This window comes from Procambarus clarkii, chromosome 36, assembly GCF_040958095.1.
Source record: "Procambarus clarkii isolate CNS0578487 chromosome 36, FALCON_Pclarkii_2.0, whole genome shotgun sequence".
Taxonomy (NCBI): domain Eukaryota; kingdom Metazoa; phylum Arthropoda; class Malacostraca; order Decapoda; family Cambaridae; genus Procambarus; species Procambarus clarkii.
The window spans coordinates 962,081-974,749 of NC_091185.1; positions in this window are offsets into that span (position 1 = coordinate 962,081).

Consider the following 12,669-nt stretch of genomic DNA (forward strand, 5'->3'; position numbering starts at 1 on the left):
ATAAAAATGATTCAAACACGTAATAGATTAGAAATTAATCTTAAATACCTCATTTTTAATGAACTATTTGTTTCTCGTTAAAATACTGAGTAAGATATTGAAAAGGGGAGAAGTTCCGTTTTTATTGCATATATTGACGTTTCATCTGGAATTGAACGGTTTTACGTGTACAACTTCCGTCGGTAATATAAACGGAAAATCAGGAATATTTTAGGTACTTCTAATGAAAACACATTGATTTTTATCATTTGTATTGGAAACAACAATTTCATATGTCTTTTCTTGGATATAAATAATACGAAACCTCGTTTATGATCCGAAGGTAAAATCCTCAAATTTGGTATAATAGTTACTTTTTTCACGTTTTTCATGTAAATTGATATTACGTAAATATATTCATTTTTACCAATATTTCGATACTATTTCAAGTAGTATCACGATATTTGATTTGGCCTTCATATATCAGATTTTCGCATATTATTGCATTTTAAGCAAGTTTTCTTGCGTTTTGTTTCGTACTAAATATCATCGAATTTAGCAATATTTTGACGTTTATCATCCCCTTTTCCTTTATGTGATATAAACAAAATATCATCGAATTAGACAATATTTTGCCGTTTTTCCACGTTTTTGTGAGTTTTCAGTTTATTGGTATTAATTCATTAAATATACGATAAAAATGATGCAAACACGTAATTGATTATTAGATAATAAACTTAAATACTTCATATTCAATCATATATTTGTCTCTCGTTGAAATACTGAGTAAGATATTGAAAAGGGGAGTAATTCGGTTTTTATTGCATATATCGACGTTTCAGCTGGAATTGTGCGGTTTTACGTGTCCATTTTCTATCGGTAATATAAACGGAAAATCAGGAACATTTTAGTTAATTCTAATGAAAACACATTGATTTTTATCATTTGTATAGGAAACAACAATTTCATATGTCTTTTCTTGGATATAAATAATTCGAAACCTCGCTTGATGATCCGAAGCTAAAATCCTCAAATTTGGTATAATAGTTACTTTTTTCCCGTTTTTCATGTAGTTTGATATTATGTAAATATATTTATTTTTACCAATATTTCGATACTATTTCATTTAGTATCACGATATTTGATTTGGCCTTCATATCTCAGAATTTCGCATAATATTGCATTTTAAGCAAGTTTTCTTGCATTTTGTTTCGTACTAAAAATCATCGAATTTAGTAATATTTTGACATTTATTATCTCCCTTTTCCTTTATGTGATATAAACAAAATATCATCGAATTAGGCAATATTTTGCTGTTTTTACGCGTTTTTGTGAATTTCCAGTTTATTGGTATTAATTCATTAAATATACGATAAAAACGATACAAACACAAAATTGATTATATAATTACCTTAAATACTTCATTTTCAATCATCTATTTGTTTCTCGTTGAAATACTGAGTAAGATATTGAAAAGGGGAGAAGTTCGGTTTTTATTGCATATAAAGACGTTTCAGCCGGAATAGAACAGTTTTACGTGTACATCTTCCATCGGTAATATAAACGGAAAATCAAGAACATTTTAGTTAATTCTAATAAAAACAAATTGATTTTTATCATTTGTATTGGAAACAACATTGTCATATGTCTTCTTGGATCTAAATAATACGAAACCTCGCTCTAGGATTCGACGTTAAAATTCTTAAATTTGGTTCAATAGTGACTTTTTTCACGTTTTTCATGTAGTTTCATATTACGTAAATATATTCATTTTTACCAATATTTTGATACTATTTTATGTAGTATCACGATATGTGATTTGGCCTTCAAATCTCAGTATTTCGCATAATATTGCATTTTAAGCAAGTTTTCTTGCATTTTCTTCCGTACTAAAAATCATCGAATTTAGTAATATTTTGACGTTTATCATCTCCCTTTTCCTTTATGTGATATAAACAAAATATCATCGAATTAGGCAATATTTTGCTGTTTTTCTACGTTTTTGTGAATTTCCAGTTTATTGGTATTAATTCATTAAATATACGATAAAAATTATACAAACACATAATTGATTAGATAATAACCTTAAATACTTCATTTTCAATCATCTATTTGTTTCTCGTTGAAGTACTGAGTAAGATATTGAAAAGAGGCGAAGTTCGGGTTTTATTGCATATATCGACGTTTCATCCGAAATTGTGCGGTTTTACGTGTACATCTTCCATCGGTAATATAAACGGAAAATAAGGAACATTTTAGCTAATTTTAATGAAAACAAATTGATTTTTATCATTTGTGTTGGAAACAACATTGTCAAATGTCTTTTCTTGGATCTAAATAATACGAAACCTCGCTCTATAATTCGACGGTAAAATCCTGAAATTTTGAATAATATTTACTTTTTTCACGTTTTTCACCTAGTTTGATGTTACGTAAATATATTCATTTTTACCAATATTTCGATACTATTTCATGTAGTATCACGATATGTGATTTGGCCTTCATTTATCAGATTTTCGCATAATATTGCATTTTAAGCAAGTTTCCTTGCATTCTGTTTCGTACTAAACATCACCGAATTTAGCAATATTTTGACGTTTATCATCCCCCTTTTCCTTTATGTGATATAAACAAAATATTATCGAATTAGGCAATATTTTGCTGTTTTTCCACGTTTTTGTAAATTTCCAGTTTATTGTTATTAATACATTAAATATACGATAAAAATGATACAAACACACAATTGATTAGATAATAACCTTAAATACTCCATTTTTAATCATCTATTTGTTTCTCGTTGAAATACTGAGTAAGATATTGAAAAGAGGAGAAGTTCGGTTTTTATTGCATATATTGACGTTTCAGCCGGAATTGTGCGGTTTTACGTGTACATCTTCCATCGGTAATATAAACGGAAAATCAGGAACATTTTAGTTAATTCTAATGAAAACACATTGATTTTTATCATTTGTATTGGAAACAACATTGTCATATGTCTTTTCTTGGATCTAAATAATACGAAACCTCGCTTTATGATTCGAAGTTAAAGTCCTTAAATTTGGTTTAATAGTGACTTTTTTCACGTTTCTCATGTAGTTTGATATTACGTAAATATATTCATTTTTACCAATATTTCCATACTATTTCATGTAGTATCACGATATGTGATTTGGCCTTCAAATCTCAGAATTTCGCATAATATTGCATTTTAAGCAAGTTTTCTTGCGATTTGTTTCGTACTAAACATCATCGAAATTAGCAATATTTTGACGTTTATCATCTCCCTTTTCCTTTATGTGATATAAACAAAATATCATCAAATTAGGCAATATTTTGCTGTTTTACACGTTTCTGTGAATTTTCAGTTTATTGGTATCATTAAATATACGATAAAAATGATACAAACACAAAATTGATTATATAATAACCTTAAATACTTCATCTTCAATCATCTATTTGTTTCTCGTTGAAATACTGAGTAAGATATTGAATATGGGAGAAGTTCGGTTTTTATTGCATATATCGACGTTTCAGCCGGAATAGCGCAGTTTTACGTGTACATCTTCCATCGGTAATATAAGCGAAAAATAAGGAACATTTTAATTAATTCTAATGAAAACAAATTTATTTTTATCATTTGTATTGGAAACAACATTGTTATATGTCTTTTCTTGGATCTAAATAATAAGAAATTTGGCTCTATGATTCGACGTTAAAATTCTCAAATTTGGAATAATATTGACTTTTTCACGTTTTTCATGTAGTTTGATATTACGTAAATATATTCATTTTTACCAATATTTCGATACTATTTCATGCAGTATCACGATATGTGATTTGGCCTTCATATATCAGATTTTCACATAATATTGCATTTTAAGCCAGTTTTCTTGTATTTTGTTTCGTACTAAACATAATCGAATTTAGCAATATTTTGACGTTTATCATCCCCTTTTCCTTTATGTGATATTAACAAAATATCATCGAATTAGGCAATATTTTGCCGTTTTTCCTCGTTTTTGTGAATTTTCAGTTTATTGGTATTAATTCATTAAATATACGATAGAAATGATGCAAACACGTAATTGATTAGATATTAAACTTAAATACTTCATCTTCAATCATCTATTTGCTTCTCGTAGAAATACTGAGTAAGATATTAAAAGGGGAGAAGTTCGGTTCTTATCGCATATATCGACGTTTCAGCCGGAATAGAGCAGTTTTACGTGAACATCTTCCATCGGTAATATAAACAAAAAATCAGGAACATTTTAGCTAATTCTAATGAAAACAAATTGATTTTTATCATTTGTATTGGAAACAACATTGTCATATGTCTTTTCTTGGATCTAAATAATACGAAATCTCGCTCAATGATTCGACGGGAAAATTCTCAAATTTGGAATGATATTGACTTTTTCACGTTTTTCATGTAGTTTGATATTACGTAAATATATTCATTTTTACCAATATCTCGATACTATTTCATGTAGAATCACGATATGGTATTTGGCCTTCATATCTCTGATTTTCGCATAATATTGCATTTAGGCAAGTTTTCTTGTATTTTGTTTCGCACGAAACATCATCGTATTTAGCAATATTTTGACGTTTATCATCCCCATTTCCTTTATGTGATTTAAACAAAATTTCATCGAATTAGGCAATATTTTGCTGTTTTTAAACGTTTTTGTGAATTTCCAGTTTATTGGTATTATTTCAATAAATATACGATAAAAATGATACAAACACAAAATTGATTATATAATAACCTTAAATACTTCATTTTCAATCATCTATTTGTTTCTCGTTGAAATACTGAGTAAGATATTGAAAAGGGGAGAAGTTCGGTTTTTATTGCATATATCGACGTTTCAGCCGGAATAGAGCGGTTTTACTTGTACATCTTCCATCGGTAATATAGACGAAAAATCAGGAACATTTAAGTTAATTCTAATGAAAACACATTGATTTTTATCATTTGTATTCGAAACAACATTGTCATATGTCTTTTCTTGGATCTAAATAATACGAAACCTGGCTCTATGATTCGACGTTAAAATCCTCAAATTTGGAATAATATTGACTTTTTTCACGTTTTTCATGTAGTTTGATATTACGTAAATATATTCATTTTTACCAATATTTCAATACTATTTCATGTATTATCACGATATGTGATTTGGCCTTCATATCTCAGATTTTCGCATAATATTGCATCTTAAGCCAGTTTTCTTGCATTTTGTTTCGTACTAAACTTCATCGAATTTAGTAATATTTTGACGTTTATCATCTCCCTTTTCCTTTATGTGATATAAACAAAATATCATCGAATTAGGCAATATTTTGCTGTTTTTCTACGTTTTTGTGAATTTCCAGTTTATTGGTATTAATTCATTAAATATACTATAAAAATTATACAAGCACATAATTGATTAGATAATAACCTTAAATACTTCATTTTCAATCATCTATTTGTTTCTCGTTGAAGTACTGAGTAAGATATTGAAAAGAGGCGAAGTTCGGGTTTTATTTATTATCGACGTTTCATCCGGAATTGTGCGGCTTTACGTGTACATCTTCCATCGGTAATATAAACGGAAAATAAGGAACATTTTAGCTAATCTTAATGAAAACAAATTGATTTTTATCATTTGTGTTGGAAACAACATTGTCAAATGTCTTTTCTTGGATCTAAATAATACGAAACCTCGCTCTGTAATTCGACGGTAAAATCCTGAAATTTTTAATAATATTTACTTTTTTCACGTTTTTCATCTAGTTTGATGTTACGTAAATATATTCATTTTTAGCAATATTTCGATACTATTTCATGTAGTATCTCGATATGTGATTTGGCCTTCATATATCAGATTTTCGCATGAAATTGCATTTTAAGCAAGTTTTCTTGCATTCTGTTTCGTACTAAACATCACCGAATATAGCAATATTTTGACGTTTATCATCCCCCTTTTCCTTTATGTGATATAAACAATATATTATCGAATTAGGCAATATTTTGCTGTTTTTCCACGTTTTTGTAAATTTCCAGTTTATTGTTAATAATTCATTATATATACGATAAAATGATACAAACACACAATTGATTAGATACCTTAAATACTTCAATTTTAATCATCTATTTGTTTCTCGTTGAAATACTGAGTAAGATATTGAAAAGAGGAGTAGTTCGGTTTTTATTGCATATATCGACGTTTCAGCCGGAATTGTGCTGTTTTACGTGTACATCTTCCATCGGTAATATAAACGGAATACCGGGAACATTCTAATGAAAAGTTCATTCTAATGAAAACACATTGATTTTTATCATTTGACTGGAAACAACATTGTCATATGTCTTTTCTTGGATCTAAATAATACGAAGCCTCGCTTTATGATTCAAAGTTAAAATCCTTAAATTTGGTTTAATAGTGACTTTTTTCACGTTTTTCATGTAGTTTGATATTACGTAAATATATTAATTTTTACCAATATTTCGATACTATTTCAAGTAGTATTACGATATGTGATTTGGCCTTCATATCTCAGATTTTCGCATAATATTGCATTTTAAGCAAGTTTTCTTGCGTTTTGTTTCGTACTAAAGATCATCGAATTTAGCAATATTTTAATGTTTATCATCCCCTTTTCCTTTATGTGATACAAACAAAATATCATCGAATTAGGCAATATTTTGCCGTTTTTCAACGTTTTTTGAGTTTCCAGTTTATTGGTATTAATTCAATAAATATACGATAAAAATGATACAAACACAAAATTGATTATATAATAACCTTAAATACTTCATTTTCAATCATATATTTGTTTCTCGTTGAAATACTGAGTAAAAATGATACAAACACAAAATTGATTATATAATAACCTTAAATACTTCATTTTCAATCATCTATTTGTTTCTCGTTGAAATACTGAGTAAGATATTGAAAAGGGGAGAAGTTCGGTTTTTATTGCATATATCGACGTTTCAGAAGGAATAGAGCGATTTTACGTGTACATCTTCCATCGGTAATATAGACGAAAAATCAGGAACATTTAAGTTAATTCTAATGAAAACACATTGATTTTTATCATTTGTATTCGAAACAACATTGTCATATGTCTTTTCTTGGATCTAAATAATACGAAACCTGGCTCTATGATTCGACGTTAAAATCCTCAAATTTGGAATAATATTGACTTTTTTCACGTTTTTCATGTAGTTTGATATTACGTAAATATATTCATTTTTACCAATATTTCAATACTATTTCATGTATTATCAATATATGTGATTTGGCCTTCATATCTCAGATTTTCGCATAATATTGCATCTTAAGCAAGTTTTCTTGCATTTTCTTCCGTACTAAAAATCATCGAATTTAGTAATATTTTGACGTTTATCATCTCCCTTTTCCTTTATGTGATGTAAACAAAATATCATCGAATTAGGCAATATTTTGCTGTTTTTCTACGTTTTTGTGAGTTTCCAGTTTATTGGTATTAATTCATTAAATATACGATAAAAATTATACAAACACATAATTGATTAGATAATAACCTTAAATACTTCATTTTCAATCATCTATTTGTTTCTCGTTGAAGTACTGAGTAAGATATTGAAAAGAGGCGAAGTTCGGGTTTTATTGCATATATCGACGTTTCATCCGGAATTGTGCGGTTTTACGTGTACATCTTCCATCGGTAATATAAACGGAAAATAAGGAACATTTTAGCTAATTTTAATGAAAACAAATTGATTTTTATCATTTGTGTTGGAAACAACATTGTCAAATGTCTTTTCTTGGATCTAAATAATACGAAACCTCGCTCTATAATTCGACGGTAAAATCCTGAAATTTTGAATAATATTTACTTTTTTCACGTTTTTCACCTAGTTTGATGTTACGTAAATATATTCATTTTTACCAATATTTCGATACTATTTCATGTAGTATCACGATATGTGATTTGGCCTTCATTTATCAGATTTTCACATAATATTGCATTTTAAGCAAGTTTCCTTGCATTCTGTTTCGTACTAAACATCACCGAATTTAGCAATATTTTGACGTTTATCATCCCCCTTTTCCTTTATGTGATATAAACAAAATATTATCGAATTAGGCAATATTTTGCTGTTTTTCCACGTTTTTGTAAATTTCCAGTTTATTGTTATTAATTCATTAAATATACGATAAAAATGATACAAACACACAATTGATTAGATAATAACCTTAAATACTCCATTTTTAATCATCTATTTGTTTCTCGTTGAAATACTGAGTAAGATATTGAAAAGAGGAGAAGTTCGGTTTTTATTGCATATATCGACGTTTCAGCCGGAATTGTGCGGTTTTACGTGTACATCTTCCATCGGTAATATAAACGGAAAATCAGGAACATTTTAGTTAATTCTAATGAAAACACATTGATTTTTATCATTTGTATTGGAAACAACATTGTCATATGTCTTTTCTTGGATCTAAATAATACGAAACCTCGCTTTATGATTCGAAGTTAAAGTTCTTAAATTTGGTTTAATAGTGACTTTTTTCACGTTTCTCATGTAGTTTGATATTACGTAAATATATTCATTTTTACCAATATTTCCATACTATTTCATGTAGTATCACGATATGTGATTTGGCCTTCAAATCTCAGAATTTCGCATAATATTGCATTTTAAGCAAGTTTTCTTGCGATTTGTTTCGTACTAAACATCATCGAAATTAGCAATATTTTGACGTTTATCATCTCCCTTTTCCTTTATGTGATATAAACAAAATATCATCGAATTAGGCAATATTTTGCTGTTTTTCCACGTTGTTTGAGTTTCCAGTTTTTTGGTATTAATTCAATAAATATACGATAAAAATGATACAAACAGAAAATTGATTAAATAATAAACTTTAATACTTCATTTTCAATCATCTATTTGTTTCTCGTTGCAATACTGAGTAAGATATTGACAAGGGGAGAAGTTCGGTTTTTATTGCATATATCGACGTTTCAGCCGGATAGACCGGTTTTACGTGTACATCTTCCATCGGTAATATAAACGAAAAATCAGGAACATTTTAGTTAATTCTAATGAAAACACATTAATTTTTATCATTTGTATTGTAAACAACATTTTCATATGTCTTTTCTTGGATCTAAATAATACGAAACCTGGCTCTATGATTCGACGTTAAAATCCTCAAATTTGGAATAATATTGACTTTTTTCACGTTTTTCATGTAGTTTGATATTACGTATATATATTCATTTTTACCAATAATTCAATACTATTTCATGTAGTATCACGATATGTGATTTGGCCTTCATATCTCAGATTTTCGCATAATATTGCATCTTAAGCCAGTTTTCTTGCATTTTGTTTCGTTCTAAACATCATCGAATTTAGTAATATTTTGACGTTTATCATCTCCCTTTTCCTTTATGTGATATAAACAAAATATCATCAAATTAGGCAATATTTTGCTGTTTTACACGTTTCTGTGAATTTTCAGTTTATTGGTATTAATTCATTAAATATACAATAAAAATGATACAAACACAAAATTGATTATATAATAACCTTAAATACTTCATCTTCAATCATCTATTTGTTTCTCGTTGAAATACTGAGTAAGATATTGAATAGGGGAGAAGTTCGGTTTTTATTGCATATATCGACGTTTCAGCCGGAATAGCGCAGTTTTACGTGTACATCTTCTATCGGTAATATAAACGAAAAATAAGGAACATTTTAATTAATTCTAATGAAAACAAATTGATTTTTATCATTTGTATTGGAAACAACATTGTTATATGTCTTTTCTTGGATCTAAATAATAAGAAATCTGGCTCTATGATTCGACGTTAAAATTCTCAAATTTGGAATAATATTGACTTTTTCACGTTTTTCATGTAGTTTGATATTACGTAAATATATTCATTTTTACCAATATTTCGATACTATTTCATGCAGTATCACGATATGTGATTTGGCCTTCATATATCAGATTTTCACAAAATATTGCATTTTATGCCAGTTTTCTTGTATTTTGTTTCGTACTAAACATAATCGAATTTAGCAATATTTTGACGTTTATCATCCCCTTTTCCTTTATGTGATTTAAACAAAATATCATCGAATTAGGCAATATTTTGCCGTTTTTCCTCGTTTTTGTGAATTTTCAGTTTATTGGTATTAATTTATTAAATATACGATAGAAATGATGCAAACACGTAATTGATTAGATATTAAACTTAAATACTTCATCTTCAATCATCTATTTGTTTCTCGTAGAAATACTGAGTAAGATATTAAAAAGGGGAGAAGTTCGGTTCTTATCGCATATATCGACGTTTCAGCCGGAATAGAGCAGTTTTACGTGTACATCTTCCATCGGTAATATAAACAAAAAATCAGGAACATTTTAGCTTATTCTAATGAAAACAAATTGATTTTTATCATTTGTATTGGAAACAACATTGTCATATGTCTTTTCTTGGATCTAAATAATACGAAACCTCGCTCTATGATTCGACGGGAAAATTCTCAAATTTGGAATGATATTGACTTTTTCACGTTTTTCATGTAGTTTGATATTACGTAAATATATTCATTTTTACCAATATCTCGATACTATTTCATGTAGAATCACGATATGGTATTTGGCCTTCATATCTCTGATTTTCGCATAATATTGCATTTAGGCAAGTTTTCTTGTATTTTGTTTCGCACGAAACATCATCGAATTTAGCAATATTTTGACGTTTTTCATCCCCATTTCCTTTATGTTATTTAAACAAAATTTCATCGAATTAGGCAATATTTTGCTGTTTTTAAACGTTTTTGTGAATTTCCAGTTTATTGGTATTATTTCAATAAATATACGATAAAAATGATACAAACACAAAATTGATTATATAATAACCTTAAATACTTCATTTTCAATCATCTATTTGTTTATCGTTGAAATACTGAGTAAGATATTGAAAAGGGGAGAAGATCGGTTTTTATTGCATATATCGACGTTTCAGAAGGAATAGAGCGATTTTACGTGTACATCTTCCATCGGTAATATAGACGAAAAATCAGGAACATTTAAGTTAATTCTAATGAAAACACATTGATTTTTATCATTTGTATTCGAAACAACATTGTCATATGTCTTTTCTTGGATCTAAATAATACGAAACCTGGCTCTATGATTCGACGTTAAAATCCTAAAATTTGGAATAATATTGACTTTTTTCACGTTTTTCATGTAGTTTGATATTACGTAAATATATTCATTTTTACCAATATTTCAATACTATTTCATGTATTATCACGATATGTGATTTGGCCTTCATATCTCAGATTTTCGCATAATATTGCATCTTAAGCCAGTTTTCTTGCATTTTGTTTCGTACTAAATATCATCGAATTTAGCAATATTTTTTCGTTTACCATCCTCTTTTCCTTTATGTGATTTAAACAAAATCTTATCATATTAGGCAATATTTTGCCGTTTTTCCACGTTTTTTGTGAATTTTCAGTTTATTGGTATTAATTCATTAAATATACGATAAAAATGATGCAAACACGTAATTGATTCGATATTTAACTTAAATACTTCATCTTCAATCATCTATTTGTTTCTCGTTGAAATACTGAGTAAGATATTGAAAAGGGGAGAAGTTCGGTTTTTATTGCATATATCGACGTTTCAGCAGGAATAGAGCAGTTTTACGTGTACATCTTCCATCGGTAATATAAACGAAAAATCAAGAACATTTTAGTTAATTCTAATAAAAACAAATTGATTTTTATCATTTGTATTGGAAACAACATTGTCATATGTCTTCTTGGATCTAAATAATACGAAACCTCGCTCTAGGATTCGACGTTAAAATTCTTAAATTTGGTTCAATAGTGACTTTTTTCACGTTTTTCATGTAGTTTCATATTACGTAAATATATTCATTTTTACCAATATTTTGATACTATTTTATGTAGTATCACGATATGTGATTTGGCCTTCAAATCTCAGAATTTCGCATAATATTGCATTTTAAGCAAGTTTTCTTGCATTTTCTTCCGTACTAAAAATCATCGAATTTAGTAATATTTTGACGTTTATCATCTCCCTTTTCCTTTATGTGATATAAACAAAATATCATCGAATTAGGCAATATTTTGCTGTTTTTCTACGTTTTTGTGAATTTCCAGTTTATTGGTATTAATTCATTAAATATACGATAAAAATTATACAAACACATAATTCATTAGATAATAACCTTAAATACTTCATTTTCAATCATCTATTTGTTTCTCGTTGAAGTACTGAGTAAGATATTGAAAAGAGGCGAAGTTCGGGTTTTATTGCATATATCGACGTTTCATCCGGAATTGTGCGGTTTTACGTATACATCTTCCATCGGTAATATAAACGGAAAATAAGGAACATTTTAGCTAATTTTAATGAAAACAAATTAATTTTTATCATTTGTGTTGGAAACAACATTGTCAAATGTCTTTTCTTGGATCTAAATAATACGAAACCTCGCTCTATAATTCGACGGTAAAATCCTGAAATTTTGAATAATATTTACTTTTTTCACGTTTTTCACCTAGTTTGATGTTACGTAAATATATTCATTTTTACCAATATTTCGATACTATTTCATGTAGTATCACGATATGTGATTTGGCCT